The sequence below is a fragment of the Pongo pygmaeus genome, chromosome 12 (genome assembly GCF_028885625.2).
Source record: "Pongo pygmaeus isolate AG05252 chromosome 12, NHGRI_mPonPyg2-v2.0_pri, whole genome shotgun sequence".
Classification (NCBI taxonomy): domain Eukaryota; kingdom Metazoa; phylum Chordata; class Mammalia; order Primates; family Hominidae; genus Pongo; species Pongo pygmaeus.
In genome coordinates this window covers 45,964,497-45,985,907 of record NC_072385.2, presented here as the reverse complement: position 1 = coordinate 45,985,907, position 21,411 = coordinate 45,964,497, and the positions used below count along the sequence as shown (strand labels likewise).

The window sequence follows — 21,411 nt, the reverse complement described above, 5'->3', positions numbered from 1 at the left end:
CTCCCGCATTCAGGTGATTCTCCTGCCTCAGCCTCCAGAGTAGCTGAGATTACAGGCGCCTGCCACCATGGCTGGCTAATTTTTGTATTTTTAGTAGAGACAGGGTTTCACCATGTTGGCCAGGCTGGTCTTGAACTCCTGACCTCTGGTGATTGGCCTGCCTCGGCCTCCCAAAGTGCTGGGATTACAGGCGTGAGCCACCGCGCCCGGCCAATAGCAGTATTAATTACAATAGCCAAAAGGTAGTTACAACCTAAATGTCCATCAACAAATGAATGGATAAACAAATGTGATATATACATAAAATGGAATGTAATTCAGCCTTAAAAAGGAATAAAATTTTGATACATACTACAACAGGGATGAAACTTAAAAGTGAAATAAGCCAGACACAAAAGGACAAACATTGTATGATTCCACTTACATGGAAAACCTAGAATAGTCCAATTCATAGAGACAGGAAGTAGAATAGTGGTAATCAAAGGGGAAATGAGGAGTTACTGCTTAATGAGTACAGACTTCCAGTTTGGCATAATGAAAAAGTTCTGGAAATAGGTGGTGGTGAAGGTTACCCAACAATGTGGATGTACTTAATGCCACTGAATTGTATACTTAAAAATGGTTAAATTGGGCCGGGCTTGGTGACTCACACCTGTAATCCCAGCACTTTGGAAGGCTAAGGTGGGCAGATCACCTGAGGTCAGGAGTTCGAGACCAGCCTGGTCAAAATGGTGAAACCCCCGTCTCTAATAAAAATACAAAAATTAGCTGGGCGTGGTGATGCACAGCTATCATCCCAGCTACTCGGGAGGCTGAAGCAGGAGAATCGCTTGAACCCAGGAGGCAGAGGTTGCAGCACGCTGAGATGGTGCCACTGCACTTCAGCCTGGACAACAGAGCGAGACTCCATTTCAAAAAAAAAAAAAAAGTTAAATTGTGAATTTTATGTTCTGTTCTGCCCCACCCCCCCACCCCCATACTCTGAGAGTGTTTTATTTCAAACTCTGATCCCTGCCCTGCGATTACAAAGAGAATACTGCTGGTTATCTCCCGCAGTCCCTGCTGTGGGAAAAACTGGTATCCGACATTCTCTGAAACATACTGCCTTTCATCTAGACTCAGAAGCTAGACATACAATTTAAAAAAGAAGAAGAGGATCCATGGCCGTGTTATACCTGCTACCTGCCTAGGACCAGCCATCAGCCATGGTTGTTGACGGTGAGACTGCTGAAAAGACCCAAGCAGGATGGGAGAGAACAAAGGTATTTCTTTGTATAGCATGATGGAGATAGAAGACTTTAAAGCTTCCAGAAGCCTCATCACCCAGGCTTCACCCCAGAAGTTATTCTTGCCATCAGGCTAGCTGAGGCTTCTGGGCCTCTCCGTGTGCCTCTTCATATTCTTCCCCTGGTTTCAGCTGAGGGCCAGGGATCATAACTGTCTTAAGGATGGTGCTTAGCGGGTGCCCATGGGGGAACGATCTTGCCATGCATTCTCCAGCTTCCATAGGGGTTTGTCAGGTGCTTTTCAAATACAACATACTCCAGGACATTCTTGGGTACATCTTCCTGTCCATACATCAACCGGCCAAACCAGTCACAGATGGCCAGAGTCTGCTGGGTGTGCCTACGGTGACCTAGCCGTATAAGTTGCCCTGGTTCATCAGACTTGAACAGTGAACCTGAACCATATGGTAGGGCTCTAAAGATTCCACGAAGCTCCAGCGGATGGTCTTATATTTGATTTCTCAGATCATGTCTGGAAAACAGTGTTCAGTTACCAAGGTATGCAGTCAGTCATGTGTGAGTTGTTTAGACAAAAGTGAGCTTCAGTAAATACATCCTTAGCTTTTTCAGGGAAGTCCTTTGTTTTAAAATTGTCATCATACTCTTTTATCTTCTGGATTGACAATTGTGATGCCATATTCTTCTTCATTTGTTCAGTTCTCTGTTTCAGTCCTTCCTTTGAAAGAGATGGCATGTGAGCATCACCCTCAGGAGGAACATAGGCATCAAAGATACCAGCTGTACAGGCCAGAAGTATGGGACGATCCAGATGTTCTGGAGGAATAACCAGTCCTGCTTTCCGGGCATGTTCCATAAACTCCTTTTGTGTTTTGTATTTAGGTTGATAAATAGGAGGTGTGAAACGTTTTTTAGCTCTTACTGGAACTATAGCTGCAGACTGAGTCACCAGAACTGGCTGCCGAGATCACCAGCCCAAAACCCTTGATAAAAGAGACAACCCCTGAGATATGGGGGTTGCCATTTTGTTCACGCAAAGGCTGCCGGGAAGGTTTTTTTTGTTGGTTTTTGTTTTTGTTTTTGTTTTTTTAGACGGAGTCTCGCTCTGTCGCCCAGGCTGCAGTGCAGTGGCACGATCTCGGCTCACTGCAATCTCCACCTCCAGGGTTTACGCCATTCTCCTGCCTCAGCCTCCCGAGTAGCTGGGACTAGAGGCGCCTGCCACCACGCCCAGCTAATTTTTTCTGTATTTTTAGTAGAGACGGAGTTTCGTCACGTTGGCCAGGCTGGCCTCAAACTCATGATCTCAGATAATCCACCCACTTTGGCGTCCAAAAGTGCTGGGATGACAGGTATGAGCCGCTATGCCCGGCCAATGTTCTGTATATTTTATCACAATTTTTAACAACGAATGAAGGGCCAGGCATGGTGGTTCACACTTGTAATCCTAACACTTTGGGAGGCTGAGGTGGAAGGATCACTTGAGGCCAGGAGTTTGCAACCAGGCTGGGGCAACATAGGAAGAACCTGTTTCTAAAAAAAAAAAAAATTAATTAGCTGGGTGTGGTGGCACATGCTCCTGGTCCCAGCTACTTGGGAGGCTGAGGTGGGAGGATCACTTGAGCCCAGGAGATGGAGGCTGCAATGAGCTGTGATCACGCCACTGCACTCCAGCCTGGGCTACAAAAAAGAAAAAAAAAAAAAAAGGAAGAACTGATACATGCCACAATGCAGATGAACCTCTAAAACATGATAAATGAAGGAAGCCAGACACAAAAGGTCACATATTACATGATTCCATTTATATGAAATATCCAGAATAGGCAAACCCATAAAGTCAGACAGCAGATTAGTGGTTTACCACGGCCTGAGCAGAAGGGAAGACAGAGAGTGATTGCTAATGGGAATGAAATCTCCTTTGCGGGTAATTAAAATATTTTGGAACTAGATAGAGGTGGTGGTTGTACAACATTATGAATATACTAAATGCCACTGAATCATACACTTTAAAATGGTTAATTTTATATTACGTGAATTTTACCTCAAGTTAAAAAAAAAACTTACTTGATGCTACACATTAGTTGGGATTGAAAAAGAAAAAGAAATAAATACTTGAGAATAAAGACAAAACGTGGAGACTCTGTAACGACTAAAGAAATTGAATGACGGGCCGGGCGCGGTGGCTCAAGCCTGTAATCCCAGCACTTCGGGAGACCGAGGTGGGCAGATCACGAGGTCAGGAGATGGAGACCATCCTGGCTAACACGGTGAAACCCCGTCTCTACTAAAAATACAAAAAAATTAGCCGGGCGTGGTGGTGGGCGCTTGTAGTCCCAGCTACTCAGGAGGCTGAGGCAGGAGAATACTGTGAACCCGGGAGGCGGAGCTTGCTGTGAGCCAAGATTGCGCCACTGCACTCCAGCCTGGGCGACAGAGCCAGACTCCGTCTCAAAAAAAAAAAAAGAAAAAAGAAAAAAAGAAAGAAAGAAATTGAATGACTATTTGAGAATCTTTCCACAAATAATACACTAAACCCAAGTGGATTTACAAGTGAATTCTTCCGAATGTTCCAATACCCAAATGTGTAGTTGAGTGGAAATGTCAGAAAAAGTTTTAATGGCTGGAGAGCAGAGTGTGGGATGGGGTGGTGCTTGGTGAAAGGTGGGCTGGAGAAAATGGACAAAAACCAGTCATGATAAGAGTCTATCACGGGGTTTGGACTATCTTAAGGGGCCTTAGGAAGATTTTGATGGGTCTGAGCAGGAGAGTGAAATACTACTTTTGAATCTCTGCCTTATGTGGTGGGTTTGACTGTAAATAATGCTCTCAATAAGCGTTATGAGTATAACGTTTAAATTTTTAAAATTTATTTTAAAAATATCCTTGGCCGGGCGCAGTGGCTTACGCCTATAATCCCAGCACTTTGGGAGGCTGAGGCAGGCAGATCACCTGAGGTTGGGAGTTTGAGACCAGCCTGACCAACATGGTGAAACCACATCTCTACTAAAAATACAAAATGAGCCGGGCATGGTGGCGCCTGTAATCCCAGCTACTCGAGAGGCTGAGGCAGGAGAATCGCTTGAACCCGGGAGGCAGAGATTACGGTGAGCCGAGATGGCGCCATTGCACTCCAGTCTGGGCAACAAGAGCGAAACTACGTCTCAAAAAACAAAACAAAAAATCCTTGCACAAGGGCCATGCTAATATTCTTGGCATCATTCTAATTTTACTATATGTGCTGCTGAAGCAGATACTACATACCTTTTATAAGCTTTATTAACCAATGCCTTTTGTTTGCTCTTTTCATTTTTTCTTCTATTCTTTTATTTATGTATTTTTAAATATTCTTTCTAGAGACAGGGTCTTGCTTTATCACCCAGGCTGGAGTGCAGTGGTGTGATCTCGGCTCACAGCAACCTCTGGCTCCCGGTTCAAGCGATTCTTGGCTTACTACAGCCTTAAACTTTTAGGTTCAAGTGATCTTACCACCTTAGCCTCCCAAGTAGGTGGGACTGCAGGCACGCACCACCATGCCTGGCTAATTTTTTTGTATATTTTGTAGAGAGGGGGCTTCCACCATGTTGCCAAGGCTGGTCTCAAACTCCTGGGCTCAAACAATCCACCCACCTTGGCCTCCCAAAGTGCTGGGATTATAGGCATGAGCCATCACACCTGGCATCTCCCATTCCTTTAAATGCAATCTAAGACATAATGACCAGAAGTTTTAAAAATAAGTTTTAGTTTATTAATATTAATTCATCCTTTTAAACTGTTGACATGATTATTAATTCTGTCCTAACCATGATTTTATTTTATTATTTTTTTTGAGACAGAGTCTCGTTCTGTTGCCCAGGCTGGAGTGCAGTGGCGCAATATTGGCTCACTGCAACCTCTGCCTCCCAAGGTTCAAGCTCCTGCCTCAGCCTTCTGAGCAGCTGGGACTACAGGCACATGCCACCACCCCTGGCTAATTTTTGTATTTTTAGCAGAGACAGGATTTTACCATGTTAGTCTTGAACTCCTGACCTCAAGTGATCCACCTGCCTTGGTCTCCCAAAGTGCTGTGATTACAGGCATGAGCCACTGCACCTGGCCTTTAACCATGATTTTTAAACATAACTTGTTTTTTGTCTCTTTTTTCTAACTTGTTATTTTTGTATTTTTAACATTTATTTATTTATTTAGAGACAGGGTCTCACTTTGTAACCCAGGCTGGCATGATCATAGCTCACTGCAGCCTTGAACTCCCAGACCGAAGTGATCCTCCTGCCTCAGTCTCTGGAGTAGCTAGGACCACAGGCACAGACTGTCACAGCTGGCTAATTTTTTTTTTTTTTTAATTTTCAATAGAGACAAGGGCTCACTATATTGCCCAGGCTATTCTCAAACTCCTGAGCTCAAGTGGTCCTCCCACCTTGGCCTCCCAAAGTGTTGGGATTACATGTGTGAGCCACCACGCCTGGCCTCTAACTTTTTATTTTGGAAAATTATAAATATGCTCAGTTAGAAGGAATGCTGTAATGAAATCTCATGTATACAACATCCAGCTTCAACAAATTTCAAGTAATGGACAATCTCTTTCATCTATACTGTCACCTACTTCTTTACTCTCATTACTTTGAAATAAAACCTAGACATTGTATCAGTTTATTTGTAAATATTTTATTATTAAACATAATCATGTTCCATTATAAAATGAGATTACCAAACTTCAATTCTCAGGTGTCCGTTATACATGTTTGTATATCATACTCATTGAAGATATTCCAAAATTATCTTTAAAAATAAAATGTGGGCTGGGCACAGTGGCTCACACTTTTAATACCAGCACTTTGGGAGGCCTAGGTGGGAGGATTACTTGAAGCCAGGAGTTCAAGACTGGCCTGGACAACATAGCAATATGTCATCTCTATTTTCTTTTTAAGGTAATTAATTAATTAAAATAAAATAAAATGTGACATGTATATTTGGAACTTTGTTCACAGATGTCAGGAAAAATTATAAAATGCACCATTACCCATTTGAAAATAGCTTTTAACCTGGTTTCATCAACAAGGTGTCTCTAAGAGAAAGAGTAACAGATATAATTAAAAATTATTTGTTAACTTTGTAAAAGCCTTTTTGATATATTTCTCAGGAACTGAGAGAAGGAATAACACTAATAACTTGGAACACATTATTTTCTTCATTGAATGGTCTCTATTTCTTTGAATTTTTTTGTTTTTTGTTTTTTGTTTTTGCTTTTCATATGTTGACTTGCTTTAATCCTCACAACCTACCCAAGGGCTATTGAGAATCCCACTCCATCATGTTTCAGCATTGTATAATTGGTATGGTTGTCTCCCTGAGTTCTATCCCCTCCAACAAAGAGGTAGTATCCAAAATTGCCACCTGTCTGGTCCAAGCCATGATGACTTCAAGCCTTCATTATTATAATAAACTTCTTTTACTTTTTTTTTGACACAGGGTCTTGCTCTGTCACACAGGCTGGAGTACAGTGGCATGGTCACAGCTCACTACAGCCTCAACTTCTGGGGCTCAAGTGATCCTCCCACCTCAGCCCTCAGGGTAGGTGGGACTACAAGTGCATGCGCCACCACATCCAGCTAATTTTTAAACTTTTTCGTAGAGACAGGGTAGGGTCTCACCATGTTGCTCAGGCTGGTCTGGAACTCCTGGGCTCAAGCGATCCTCCCATCTTGGCCACCCAAAGTCCTGGCATGACAAGCATGAACTATATGTATGGTCAATAAAAGACTTTCAAGCAAAATTATATTAGGATAAGATTGTGGGAGAAAAAAAGAAATATAAAATTTCCAATTTTACAAAATTGTTTATGTATTTGTCAGTGGCTGATAAATACAAAAGTCATTGTGGAATTTAGATAACATTGGATAAATACAAATTGGCGAAACAATCATATTTTAAAATTATGTATGTATGTATATGTGTTTATGTATTCAAAAATCACATTTTTCAAACTAAACAAATTAAAAAATTGTAATGTCTATTATACGAAATAGTATATAGTTTTAAAAAATTCTATCACAGGGTACATGAACCAAAAATGTTGGAAGCCATTCCTCTAGATGGCCTATCTTCAGGAAAGCATAGAATCTTGGGAACTCCTCTCCCCTAACATCTGCCTTGAAATATCTACTGATTTTAAAAATTCTTTTTTTCAAGATTTCCTACCACAATGAGCCACTTGATCCACCTCATCAGTTTTAGGCCCTCTTCCTTTTCTGGTTCAACAGTGCACTCGTCCCTGCCTCCATCTCTCCTGCCCTTCCCCAAACTCCCTTCCCATCATCCTAAAACCCAAGACCCTCTCAGCCTGGTTGGAACTCTAAGCTGCCTGTAAACTTGAAAGGATTTATACCTCCATGACTAAAATGAACTTTTACTGCCATCATCTAAGTCACTTAATTGAAAAGTACATTTGTCCATTGGTATCCAAGAGGGACTGGCTCCAGGAACTCCCTCAAATACCAAAATCTGTGGATGCTCAAGTCCCTTATATAAAATGGCATAGTATTTTGCATATAACCTACACACATCCTCCTGTATACTCTAAATCATCTTTAGATTATTTGTAGTACCTAATACAATGTAAATGCTATGTAAACCATTGTAGTACTGTATTGTTTAGGGAATAGTGACAGGAAAAATGTCTGTGCATGTTCAGTACAGACTTTTTTTCTTTTTTTGAGACAAGATCTGGCTCTATCACCCAGGCTGGAGTGCAGTGGCGCAATCTCACCTCACTGCAACCTCCACCTCCCAGGCTCAAGCCATCCTCCCACCTAAGCCTCCTGAGTAGCTGATAGCTGGGACTATAGGTGCACACTACCATGCCCAGCTAATTTTTGTATTTTTTTGTAGAGATGGGTTTTGTCATGTTACCCAGGCTGGTCTTGAACTCTCGTGAGCTCAAGTGGTCCTCTCAACTCCGTCTTCCACAGTGCTGCGATTACATGCGTGAGCTACCACACATGGACAGACGCAATTTTTTTCTCCAATTTTTTTTTTCTTTTTTCTTTCTCCAGTGTCAGTGTTGATCCAAATATTTCCAATCTGCAGTTGGTTGAATCCACCAATGCAGAACCCACAGAAACAGAGATCTGACTGTATTGGACCTTGAATCATTCAGGTTATATCCAGAACAGTCCATGTCGCCTCCTGTATTTTTGTCTATGAATGACCTAAGGCTGAAGGCTGACTTTGACCTCGAGGTGAGTGCCTGAAGTCACCAGGTATCACAGCCCTTCAGGGCCACTCTTGTTTAATACCTCTCAATGGTGCCAAATACTGTGGACAACAGAATGCAATCTCCCAATTTCCCTCCTTGACTGGGCCAACCTTATCTTCCTAACTCAGTTAAGGTCACTTTCCTCTTCTCCTTTCTCACTAAACTCAATCACCCCACTGTCCTTCAGCCTCTGGTACAGGTCTAGCTCTCTTGTGCCCCTCTCCTCTGCCTTCACCTTCAAGGTCCTTTAGCCTGAAGTGTTTTCCAGACTCCTTCAGTGATTGGCTGCCTCTTTTTCTTCGGGTTTGTTGCAATTTGACAGTAACTGTCAAGATGTAAGATATCTACCTATGAGCCCATATGAAGAAATATTCATATAGTAGCCCATAACATTAAAAGGATGATTATTGCAACATTTTTTATTTTTATTTTTTACACAGAGTCTCGCTGTGTCACCCAGGCTGGAGTGCAGTGATGCAATCATAGCTCACTGCAGCCTTGAACTCTTGAACTCAAGTGATTCTCCCACCTTAGCCTCCCTGGTAGCTGGAACTATAGACGTGCCACCACTCTTCACTAATTTTTTATTTATTTTTATTTGTTATAGAGATGGGTCTAAGTATGTTGCCCAGGCTGATCTTGAACACCTGTACTCAAGAAATCCTCCCGCCTTGGCTTCCCAAAGCACTGGGATCACAGACATGAGTCACCACACCCAGCTCAGCATTTTTTTGTTTGTTTGTTTGAGACAAGGTCTTGCTCTGTTGCACAGGCTGAAGTGCAGTGACACAATCATGACTTGTTGCAGCCTTGATTTCCCCAGGCTCAAGCAATCCTCCTGCCTCAGCCTCCTGTGTAGCTGGGACTACAGGCATGTGCCACCACACAGAGCTAATTTTTAAATTTTTTTGTACAGATGGGGGGGTCTCACCATGTTGCTCAGGCTGATCTTGAACTCCTGGGCTCAAGCGATTCTCCTGCCTTGGCCTCCCAAAGTGCTGGGATTACAGGTGAAAGCCACTACACCAGCCTTTTTTTTTTCTTTTTTAATAGATAAGGGTTTTCGCTATGGTGCCCAGGCTTGTCTCAAATTCCTAGGCTCAAGCAGTCCTCCTACCTCTACCTCCCAAAGTGCTAAGATTATAGGCATGAGCCACGACGCCCAGCCTGGCCATTTTTTAAGAGAAAAAAATGGTTAAGAATTTAAATACCCTTCAAGAAAGGAATGGTAAAATGGTTGTACATATGCAGCCATTAAAAAGAGTGAAGTAGATCAGTAAGTCCTGGCATGGGTAGAGGTCCATGGTATTGAATATTGCATGTAAAAGAAGAAAATCACAGCACATATAGAGTGTGTAGTCCCATTTATGTAAATACCACAAAGCCACCAGCCTGTGTGGATATAGAAAAAGTTCCAGAAAGCCTCACACCAAGCAGGAGTGGAAGAATAGGAGAAAGGACATTTTTCTTTTCCTCTACATATTTCTATTTTGTGTGAGCACTTTACAGTAACTGTGTGTTTACGTACTAATATAAATTTGAGGTAAATTTGAAGGCAAGGAGCTATCTGCAAATTGGTGTCATGCTAGAGAAATATAACCTTCCAAAGAGATACCACGAGTTTAAAGCAACCTCCCTGGCACCTGCCTTGAGCTGAGCAGGTAAGATGTGACCCATTGCCTTGGTGCTGGAATTGTCAGCTAGACGCTTATTGTCCATGGCCAGGCACAGTGGCTTATGCCTGTAAACCCAGCACCTTTGGAGGCCGAGGCAGGTGGATCACTTGAGGCCAGGCGGGTGGATCACTTGAGGCCGGGAGTTTGAGACCAGCCTGGTCAACATGGTGAGGCCCCATCTCTACTAAAAATACAAAAAATTAGCTGGACGTGGTGGTGGGCACCTGTAATCCCAGCTACTTGGGAGGCTGAAGGAGGCTGAGGCAGGGGAATTGCTTGAGCCCGGGAGGCAGAGGTTGCAGTGAGCTGGGATCGTGCCACTGCACTCCAGCCTGGGCGACAGAGCAAGACTCTGTCTCAAAAAAAAAAAAAAACAAACACTTATCATCCAGAACAGGATCACATCTTTTGACATAAAGCTGTTGGATGGCACAGGCGGGGCCACCATGCGCGTGGATGTCATCACGGTTAGTGTGTTAGGCCATTCTTGCATTGTTGTAAGGAAATACCTGAGGCTAGTAACTTGTAATAAAAAGAAGTTTAATTGGCTCACGGTCTGCAGGCAGTATAAGAAGGCTGGTGCCAGCATTCATTTCTGGTGAGGGCCTCAGGAAGCTTACTTCTCGAAGTATTATGTTGGTGCAACAGTAATTGCTGTTTTTGCCATTACTTTTAATGGCAAGTAAAAGTATTACTTTTGCACCAACCTAGTAAGTACTTACTGGCTGAAGGTGAAGTGGGGAGCAAGTGTCTCACATGGTAACAGCAGGAGCAAGTGGTGGTGGTGGGGGAAGCTCTGCACACTTTTAAACAACCAGATCTCAAGAGAACTCGCTATCTCAAGGACAGCACCAAAGGGATGGCACTAAACCATTCATGAGAAATCATCCCCATGGTCCAATCACCTTCCACCAGGCCCCACCTCCAACTGTGGGAATTACAATTCAACATGAGGTTTAACAAGGACAACATCCAAACCCTACAGTTAGAAATGGTTCATTTCTTCTTGCCGGGGTTCCCAGCCAAGGCAAAGCTTGTTTTCCTTCCCTGGGGCAAGAGAGGGAAATGGGGAGAGTGGCAGGGGCCAGGAGATGAGAAAATAGAAGTGGAAGAATAAATGAATCAGGAGAATAAAGAAGAGAGGAGAAGAACAAAGGGGAGCAGATGGGAGAAGAGAGAAGGGAACGGGATGGGACAGGCAAGAGCAGAGGAGAGGAGAAGAAGGTGGAGAGGAAATGTGAAGGGAAAGGAAGGAAAAGGAAAGGAGGAACTATGAGGGGAGAGGAGGAGAGGAGAGGAATTCTTATCACTCAAATTTTAGGTCAAAGAGGTGCACTTGAGAAAGGATGGAAAGAAAGAAGGGAAGACAAAAAGGAAGAGGGAAAAAAAATGAAAACTCAACCTGATGGTGACTACTATTTTAATTTCTAAGCCAAGTAGGAGAAGATAAATATACACTATAGGTTGTTTCTGAACAGCTGATATTTGGGAATGCTTTGTTTTCCGACCTCTGCCAGTCTAAATAAACCAAGGCATCTATTGCTGCATAACAAATTAGCCCAAAACTTAGTAGCTCAAAACAACAAACATGTATTATCTCACACAGTTTGTAAGAATCAGGAATCCAAGGGTTGCTTAGCTGGGTAATTCTGGCTCAGAGTTTCTCATGAGGTTGAAGTCAAGATAACAGCCAGGGCTGCAGTCATCTGAAGGCTTGACTGGGGCTGGAGAATCAGATGCTTCATCTACACTGACTACAGGCCTTAGCTCCTTGCCAGCTGGTCCTCTCTGTAGGACTGCTTGAGTATCCTCATGACATGGCAGCAAGCTTCCCCCAGAAGGAGTGATCCAAGAGAGCAAGGTAGAAGTCACAATGTCTTTTATGACTTACCTTGGAAGTCACAGATCATCACTTCTACCCTATTCAGCTGACCATACCCACCTTTTATGCAGTGTGGAAGGGAACTACAGAACAACATGAATATCAGAATCTGTGGATCATTCAAGGCCATCTTGGAGGCTGGTAATCACACAAGGCAGAAGAAAAAATTCTTTTTTTTTGAGACAGAGTCTCACTGCTCACTGTCACCTAGGCTGGACTACAGTGGCACAATCACGGCTGACAGCAGCTGCAACCTGCTGGGCTCAAGTGATCTCCCCACCTCAGCCTCCCAGATAATTTGGACTATAGACACTCACCACCATGCCTAGCTAATTTTATTTTATTTTAGTAGAAACAAAATCTCGCTATGTTGCCCAGGCTGGTCTCGAACTCCTGGGCTCAAGCAATCCTCCCACCTCAGCCTCCCAAAGTGCTGGGATTACAAACACCTCACCTGGTCTAACAGATAAATTTCTGATGAGCGGTCTCTTCTCTAGTTGTTTACAGTGACTCAAGAATTAGTCTTGTCAAATCTCTCTGGGATGCTTATCACTCAGCAGTTTCTCTTTTAGCTGTATTCTCTGGAGATATGTGTACTAATGGACAAGAATATCCCTAAAAGCATTGTTCTTGAACAAAAAATATTTGATAGCCCAAACACCATTCAGCAATTAACCACATAAGTTGTGCTATATTTATATGACATAATACTCCAACTATAAACCCACCATCATGATTAACCAACTATGACCATATGCAACCTAGATGAATCTCACAATGTTGAACAAAAGAAGCCAGACCAATATATACTGTATTAGTTCCCAGTTAGATAAAGCTTAAAACACTCAAATCTAAACTAAAATGTTCAGGGCTGCCTACTTAGGTGATAAAACTATAAATAAAACAATGAACTTATCAGCATAAAACTCAGGGGAGTGACTTCTTTTTTGGGGTGATGGAAGGTGTTACAATCAGGAAGGGACAGGATGAAGCTTCTGACAAAGTTTTATTTCTTTGAGTGCTGATTACAAGTGTTTCCTTTTAAATAATACCTTAAGCCATAGATTTATGTGTTGGGCACTTTTCTGTATATGTATCATTTCATAATAAAAGGGCTTTAAAAAATCTTAATGCTCCAAGATCCTGTCTTAGAAAATAATCAACAATGATGATAATAATAATCAGCCTATAATGTGCACGTAGGCCCCATCCCTCTGCAGTGTGGGTGATGGGGATTTGCAGCGAGTAGGGAGAAGTTTGTACCCTCAAATCAGTGACACACAGTGAACCCTGACCCCTGGTGCCCACGGCTGCAGAGCCTCACGTTTGTACTCTGGGAACTGAATTCCTATTGTGGTGACCTCTGAGCTTCTCCTTCCAGAAACCTTGGTCCTGGAGGAATTTCAATCTGGTTCTGCCATCATGGGTCTTCTTTGCCTGCTCCCTCCCACCCCTTCCAATCCTAGCTTTTCTGAATTTCTTTTGTTAAGCTGACAGAAGCCATAATTGAGCCTCCTGACAAGAACTGGACTGTGCTTTTCTCTCTCTTTTCCTTTTTTGCAATCTACAATGAGCCTTCCAAGTTCATTACTGCAGATGGTCCTGGTCAGGACCCAGGGCCCGATGGCAGAAGCTTATTATCCAGCCTCAGGGACAGTGAGAACTGGCTGGCAGCCGCAGTCATTTTGAAGCAGTCATGTCCAATTAGAAGAAACATTAGGCACTTTCCTTCTGGAGGCCCATTAACAAATTAGTCGTACCACAAACTGAGAGAGACTGGATGGGACCAAATACCTTTTGACCACTGGATAATTTGATAATTTGGAGAAGAAACAGTGCAGAACACTGCTGTGTGTGTGTGTGTGTGTGTGTGTGTGTGTGTGTGTTGGAGGTATGAGATAGCAGGAGGTTTGGGAGGAGGATTTGACCCCATATGCCTGTGCCACCCAGGAATGAAATCTTTCTAATACTAAGCTATGCCTGTTACTGGGTTAAAATGGTCTGGGATTTGGCAAGAATGGCTGTCTTTTTTTGTGGTCAGTATTTCATCCATGCTGGACTTGCTGGATTGTAGAAGCTGGCACTGTGTCCTTATGAATTTTTGTTGGGTTTTAGTTCCAGGAAGTTTGTGGGAAGAGGGTTGGGGAATCCAATGCCCCATGTACCCGCTGTGATAAAATAATCTTAATTCACTATTTTAAAATTATGTTGGGTTTTTAAAATATTGGTTGTAAATGGCTTGCTCAGGAAAAGTACTAATTAGACCTCTGAGATTTTTTAAATTCCAAAGTCTGAACCACAAATAAGTTTTTGTTGCTAAGGAAACCACTGCATTCAAATTACCATCGCAAATTTAAATTGCCATTTTAGGTTCATTTGCAATAGAGCAAAAGATTGGAGCAACTCCTCTAAAAGGGAGAGAGAGAAAGGAAGATGAAATAAAGAGGAAAGGATGTTACTGGTGAGAACACAATTCCTATTTTTGATCAATAGCTGAAGAACTATGAAAATCTAGAAGCAGAGGACTGCAAAGAAGGCATGACAGGTTATCAATCCTGAAGTCTCCCATTAGAAAGATTCTTAGAGATTTTCTGCCAACTCCTATTCAGTGCAGGAGTGTTCTTTTTATTTACTATAGATCTTACACATATAAACAAATAATAAGAGAATCTTATAAAAAACTTCATGCCAATGTGTTCAACAACCTAGATAAAAAGGATGGGTTCCTTCAAAAACATAATGTATCTTCTCTGTCATAAGATTAGAATTAAAAGAATGAAAATTATAAAAAATCAAATTAAAAAGTAACGTATCAAAACTAACCCAAGGAGAAATTAAAAAACCCAAAAAGCTTCATATCTATTAAATATGTTGAATTATTATTATTATTTTTTGAGACAGAGTCTCGCTTTGTCACCCAGGCTTGAGTGAGTGCAGTGGCATGATTTTGGCTCACTGCAGCCTCCGCTTCCTGGGTTCAAGTGATTCTCCTGCCTCAGCCTCCTGAGTAGCTGGGATTACAGGCGCCTGCTACCACGCCCGGCTAATTTTTGTATGTTTAGTAGAGGTGGGGTTTCACCATGTTGGCCAGGCTGGTTTCAAACTCCTAACCTCAGAAGATCCACCCACCTCAGCCTCCTAAATTGCTGGGATTACAGGCATGAGCCACTGGGCCTGGCCAAGAAAGTTATTTCTAAAAAGCAGTGCTGAAACTGTGTATCTTTTAAGGAAAAAAATGTAATCCCAACCCAATCTCACTCCATATGTAAAATTAATTTGAAATTAATCACAGACAAAGCATAAAAACCAAAACCAGAAAGCTTCCAGAAACAAAACACAACAAAAAGCAATCTTGAAGTTATCAAAGATTTCTTGAACAGGGCACAAAAAATGTTAAAGAAGAAATAAATAAATTTGACTTTATAGATACTTCTATTCTCCAAAGATAATAAAAGGGCAAGCCACAGACTGGGAGAAAATATTCACAACATGTATATGTAGCAAATGTCTTTAATACCAATAAGAAAGAGTTCAGGCCGGGCGCGTGGCCCAAGTCTGTAATCCCAGCACTTTGGGAGGCTGAGGTGGAAAGATCACCTGAGGTCAGGATTTTGAGACCAGCCTGACCAACATGGTGAAACTCTGTCTCTACTAAAAATACAAAACTTAGCCAGATATGGTGGTGGGCATCTGTAATCCCAGGTACTCGGGAGGCTGAGGCAGGTGAGTTGCTTAAACCTGGGAGGCAGAGGTTGCAGTGAGCAAAGACCATGCCATTACACTCCAGCCTGGGTGACAAGAGCAAAACTCTGTCTCAAAAATAAATAAGTAAATTAATTCATAATAATAATTCATAAAAATTAATAATAAGAAAACCAACCCTTTTTTTTTTGAGATGAGGTCTTGCTATGTTGCCCAGGCTGTTTTGGAACTCCTGAGCTCAAGTGATCTGCTTGCCTTGCAAGTGATCAGCTCAGGCTGCAGTGCAGTAGCTGTAGCCTCGACCTCCAGGGCTCAAGAGATCCTCCCACCTCAGCCTCCCAAGTAGCTGTGGAGGCCAGAGGATCACTTGAGCTTGTGTGGAAATTATATGTGTGATTTCCATGCACATAATCTCTTTAATATTCCCAACCATTCCGTGAGGTATCTGCTTGTATTCTCATCCTGGAGACAAGAAAGTGAGATTCAAAAAGGTTCAGAGAACGTCTCAATAATCCCTCCCAAAGTGCTGGGATTACAGGCGTGTGCCACCATGCCCAGCCCCCAACCCAATTTTTAAATGGTCAAAATTTTGACCAGAAACCACCAAAAAAGATATGCAAATGGCCCATAAACACATGAAGTTATGTTCAACATCATGAGTCATCAAGGAAATGCATATGAAAACCACAATAATAGCTAAGTGTTAAAAGACTGATAATTACAAGCGTTGACAAGGATGTGGAACAATGAGAACTTCATACACAGATCATGGGAGGGTAAAATGGTATAACCACCTTTGAACACCGATTGTTAAGTTTCATATAAAAATGACACGGCTGGGTGCTGTGGCTCACACCTGGAATCCCAGGACTTTGGGAGGCCAAGGTGGGTGGATCACAAGGTCAGGAGTTCAAGACCAGCCTGGCCAAGATGGTGAAACCCCGTCTCTACTAAAAATACAAAAATTAGCCAGGAATAGTAGCAGGCGCCTGTAATCCCAGCTACTCGGGAGGCTGAGGCAGAGACTTGCTCAAAGAGAATTGCTCGAACCTGGGAGGCAGAGGTTGCAGAGGGCCGAGATTGCACCACTGCACTCCAGCCTGGGCCACAGAGAGAGATTCCATCTCAAAAAAAAAGACAAAAACACCTATATTATGATCCAGCAAATTCCACTTCTAGGTAGCAGCAGATGTCCACAAAATCACTTCCATAGAAATGTTTATATAATAGTAGCCGCCATGTTCTGAATGTGTCCCTCCAAAATTCATGTATTGGAAACTTATTTTATTTTATTATTATTTTTTAAAGACAGGGTCTCGCTCTGTTGCCCAGGCTGGAGTGCAGTGGTGCGATCATGGCTCAGTGTAGCCTTCACCTCTGGGGCTCAAGCAATCTTCCTGCCTCAGGCTCCTGAGTAGCTGAGACCACAAGTGCACACCACTATGCCTGGCTAGTTGTTTAATTTTTGTAAAGATAGGTTCTCACTGTATTGCCTGGGCTGGTCTTGAGCTCCTCGGCTCAAGCCATCCTCCCGCCTAGGCCCCCCAAAGTGCTGGGATTACAGGCATGAGCCACCATGCCTGGCCATGTTTTGGAAACTTAATCCCTAATGCAACAGTGTTGAGAGGCAGGGCCTTTGGGGAGGTGATTAGATCAGGAGAGCTCTGCTTGCATGAGTAGATTAATGCTGTTATAAATGGGCTTGATGGAGGAAATTGGACCTGTTTTTTCCTTTCCACTTTCCACCATGTGAAGACACAGTGTTCCTCCCCTCTGGAAGATGCAGTGTTCAAGGCTCCCTCTCGGAAGCAGAGAGCAGCTCTCACCAGATGCTGATGCCTTGATCATGGACTTTCCAGCCTCCAGAACCCTGAGAAATAAACTTCTGTTCTTTATAAGTTACCCGGTCTAGCATTCTAATATTATAGCAGCAAAAACAGACTAAAACAGTAGCTTTATTCATAATAGCCAAAAACTGGAAATCAACCAAATGTCCATCAATGGGGGACTAGATAAAGAATCTGACGTACATCTACACAGTAGAATATTACTCAGCAAGAAAAGAAAAAACGATGAATTATTGACACATGCGATAACACAGATGAATCTCACAATTATCATGCTGAGTGAAAGAAGCCAGACAAAAAGACTACACTGTGTATTTCATTTATATAAAGTTCTATAGCAAGCAAAACTGATCTGTGGTGACAGAAATAAGATCTGCCATGAGCTGGGTGAGCAGTCACCACAAAGGGGCAGGAGGGAGCTCTGTGAGGTGAAGGAAGTGTTCTACATCTTGACTGGATGGTGGGTAAATGGCTTTATAAGTACCAAAACATAGCCAACTGACTACCAAAACGGGTCCCTGTCCTGTACATAACTATACCTCACTCAAAGTTTTTTTGTTTGTTTGGTTGGTTGTTTTTTGTTTGTTTGTTTGTTTGTTTTGAGACGGAGTCTGGCGCTATTGCCCAGGCTGGAGTGCAATGGCGTGATCTCGGCTCCCTGCAACCTCTGCCTCCCGGGTTCAAGCAATTCTCCTGCCTCAGCCTCCCAAGTAGCTGAGATTACAGGCGTGTGCCACCACACCTGGCTGATTTTTGTATTTTTTAGTAGAGACAGGGTTTCACCATGTTGGTCAGGCTGGTCTCGAACTCCTGACCTCAGGTGACCCACCTGCTTCAGCCTCCCAAAGTGCTGGGATTACAGGCATGAGCCACTGCACCTGGCCTTCAAGTTTTATTTATTAATTTTTACATGGGTGGGACCAGATTAGAAAGATGTGTGAAGACTGAAGAGGAGCTTGTGTTGTATCCTGCAGCCAATAAGAAACCACTATAGTTGCTTACCAGAGAGTGATAGGATGAAATTAATCAGAATCATTTAAATTCACCAAATAGTTGTTGGGGCAAGGCATTGTGCGAGATAGTGCAGCAATTCTGATGGAAATAATACAAATAAAAGTCATTTATTCTTGTTACATTTTACCTGTTCCACAACCAATGCACTTCCAAGTACACTGAGTAGAGTGGACATCACCCCCAAACAACCTGCTAAGGTAGAGGAGGAAGGTTTCTACATCCCTTTTATATAGGAGATAACTGATGCTCAGATTGACAAGTGAGGAAGTAAGGACTAGACATTCAGTTTACAAATTCAGCTCTTTTGTAATGTACACTTACACAGAGTTTAACAACCTACAAATGATTCTCACACATATAATCCCTTTAATATTACCAACCACCCCACGAGGTATCTGCTTGTATCCTCATCCTGGGGACAAAGAAAGTGAGATTCAAAAAAGTTCGGAGAATTTCTCAAGAACCCAGAGCTAGTCAAGTTCAGAGGCTAGTACTGGGACCTGGTTTTTGTGATTCCACGTCTAACCTGGCACCACCTCACGGCCTCTCTGAGTCCTTGTTCAATGGATCAGAACTTTGTCAGGTCCAGAGCTACAGCTTCCATGTGAGCCATCTCTGCTGAAGCTCCTCACAGCCCACTCAGACCTAGGGATAGCCATTGTGGCCAGACTCGGGTCCCTTGACTCCTTCCACTCTTTTTTTTTTTTTTTTTTAAATTAAGAGACAGAGTCTTGCTCTGTCACCCAGGCTGGTGGTACCTCCGCCTTCCAGGTTCAAGTGATTCTCCTGCCTCATCCTCCAGAGTAGCTGAAACTACAGGCACCCGCCACCACGCCCGACTAATTTTTTTGTATTTTTAGTAGAGACAGGGTTTCACCATATTGGCCAGGATGGTCTCGATCTCCTGACCTCGTGATCCACCCACCTCGGCCTCCCAAAGTGTGCTGGGATTACAGGTGTGAACCACCACACCCGGCAAAGTCCTTCCACTCTTTTCTTTCTTTTTTTTTTTTTGAGACAGGGTCTCACTCTGTTGCTCAGGCTGGAATGCAGTAGCTGCAGCCTCAACCTCCAGGGCTCAAGGGATCCTCCCACCTCAGCTTCCCAAGTAGCTGGGACCACAAACACATACCACAATGCCCGGCTAATTTTGTTTTTGTTTTTGTTTTTATGTAGAGAGGGACACTCAATACGTTGGCCAGGCTGGTCTTGACTCCTAAGCTCAAGTGATCCATCCGCCTCGGCCTCTCAAAGTGCTGGGATTACAGACATGAGCCACAGCACCCCACCAACTCCTTTCACTCTTAAAACTGTCAAAAACAGGCCGGGCGCGGTGGCTTATGCCTGTAATCCCAGCACTTTGGGAGGCTGAGGTGGGCAGATCATGAGGTCAGGAAATCGAGACCATCCTGGCTAACATGGTGAAACCCCATTTCTACTAAAAATACAAAAAATTAGCCGGGCGTGGTGGTGGGCACCTGTAGTCTCAGCTACTCGGGAGGCTGAGACAGGAGAATGGCGTGAACCCGGGAAAGTGGAGCTTGCAGTGAGCTGAGATGGCGCCACTGCACTCCAGCCTGGGCGACAGAGCGAGACTCCGTCTCAAAAAAAAAAAAAAAAAAACTGTCAAAAACAAAAAAAAGTAAATATGAGTGGCGATGGATATGCTAATTAGCTTGATTACGGTGATCATTTCACAATGTATATATACATAAAAACATCACATCGCACACCTAAAATATATACAATATTTATTTTTCAATTATGCCTCAATAAAGCTGAAAAAAATCATTTAATATGAAAGGACTTTTCTGACCGGGCATGGTGGCTCATGCCTGTAATTCCAGGACTTTGGGAGGCCGAGGCAGATGGATTCCCTGAGCCCAGGAGTTTGAGACCAGCCTGGGCAATATGGCAAAACTATGTCTCTACCAAAAAATACAAAAATTACCTGGACATTGTGGCTTGAGTCTGTAGTCCCAGCTACTCAGGAGGCTGAGGTGAGAGTGTCTTCTAAGCCCAGGAGGTCAAGGCTGCAGTGAGCCGAGATCATGACACTGCACTCCAGCCTGGGTGACAGAGCGAGACCCTGTCTCAAAAAAAAGAAAGAAAGAGAGAGAGAGGGAGTGAGGGAGAGAGGGAGGGAGGGAGGGAAGGAGGGAGGGATGGAGGGAAAGAAAAGGAAAGAAAAGGAAAGAAAAGAAAAAGAAAGGACTTTTCCTTTCTGGCTTAGACTAGGTTTTATTCATCTCAATTTCCCCTTCTCTCTCTCTCTCATTACCCCAAATCTTTATTTATTTATTTATTTATTTATTTATTTATTTTAATGGAACACTCCAGGAATTTGCATGTCATCCTGGTGCAGAGGCCATGCTAATTTTCTCTGTATTGTTCTAATTTTCAGTACATGTGCTGTGGAAGCAAGCCTAAATCTTCATTGGTTTTTTAAAAATTATTGTAAAAGTATACATTCTTATTGTAGAAACAAAACCAAACCAAAGAAATATAAACATTTATGACTTAGATTTGAGGGGAGTGGTAAATGCCTCTAATTTCATACGGAGTCATTTACAATGGAAACAAATTACATGACACTGCTGTAAAAAGTGTTGTTGTTGTTAAAAAAAGTGACACCCTGGCTGGGTCTGGTGGCTCACTCCTATAATCCCAGCACTTTGGGAGGCAGAGGCAGGCGGATGACGAGGTCAAGAGATCGAGACCATCCTGGCCAACATGGTGAAACCCTGTCTCTACTAAAAATACAAAAATTAGCCAGGTGTGGGGGTGCATGCCT

At 43.0% G+C, this 21,411-nt stretch overlaps 2 non-coding genes and 1 pseudogene across 2 annotated transcripts; all 3 read right to left on the bottom strand.

Moving 5' to 3' along the window:
- Positions 1-1,354: 1,354 nt before the first annotated feature.
- Positions 1,355-2,268, bottom strand: LOC129030416 (large ribosomal subunit protein mL45-like; annotated as a pseudogene).
- Positions 2,269-4,389: 2,121 nt separating this feature from the next.
- Positions 4,390-4,494, bottom strand: LOC129030946 (U6 spliceosomal RNA). Its single transcript, XR_008500838.1, has one exon. It is a non-coding gene; the product is annotated as a U6 spliceosomal RNA (small nuclear RNA).
- Positions 4,495-20,937: 16,443 nt separating this feature from the next.
- Positions 20,938-21,041, bottom strand: LOC129030927 (U6 spliceosomal RNA). The gene has a single exon (XR_008500824.1). It is a non-coding gene; the product is annotated as a U6 spliceosomal RNA (small nuclear RNA).
- Between the last annotated feature and the right edge of the window lie 370 nt (positions 21,042-21,411).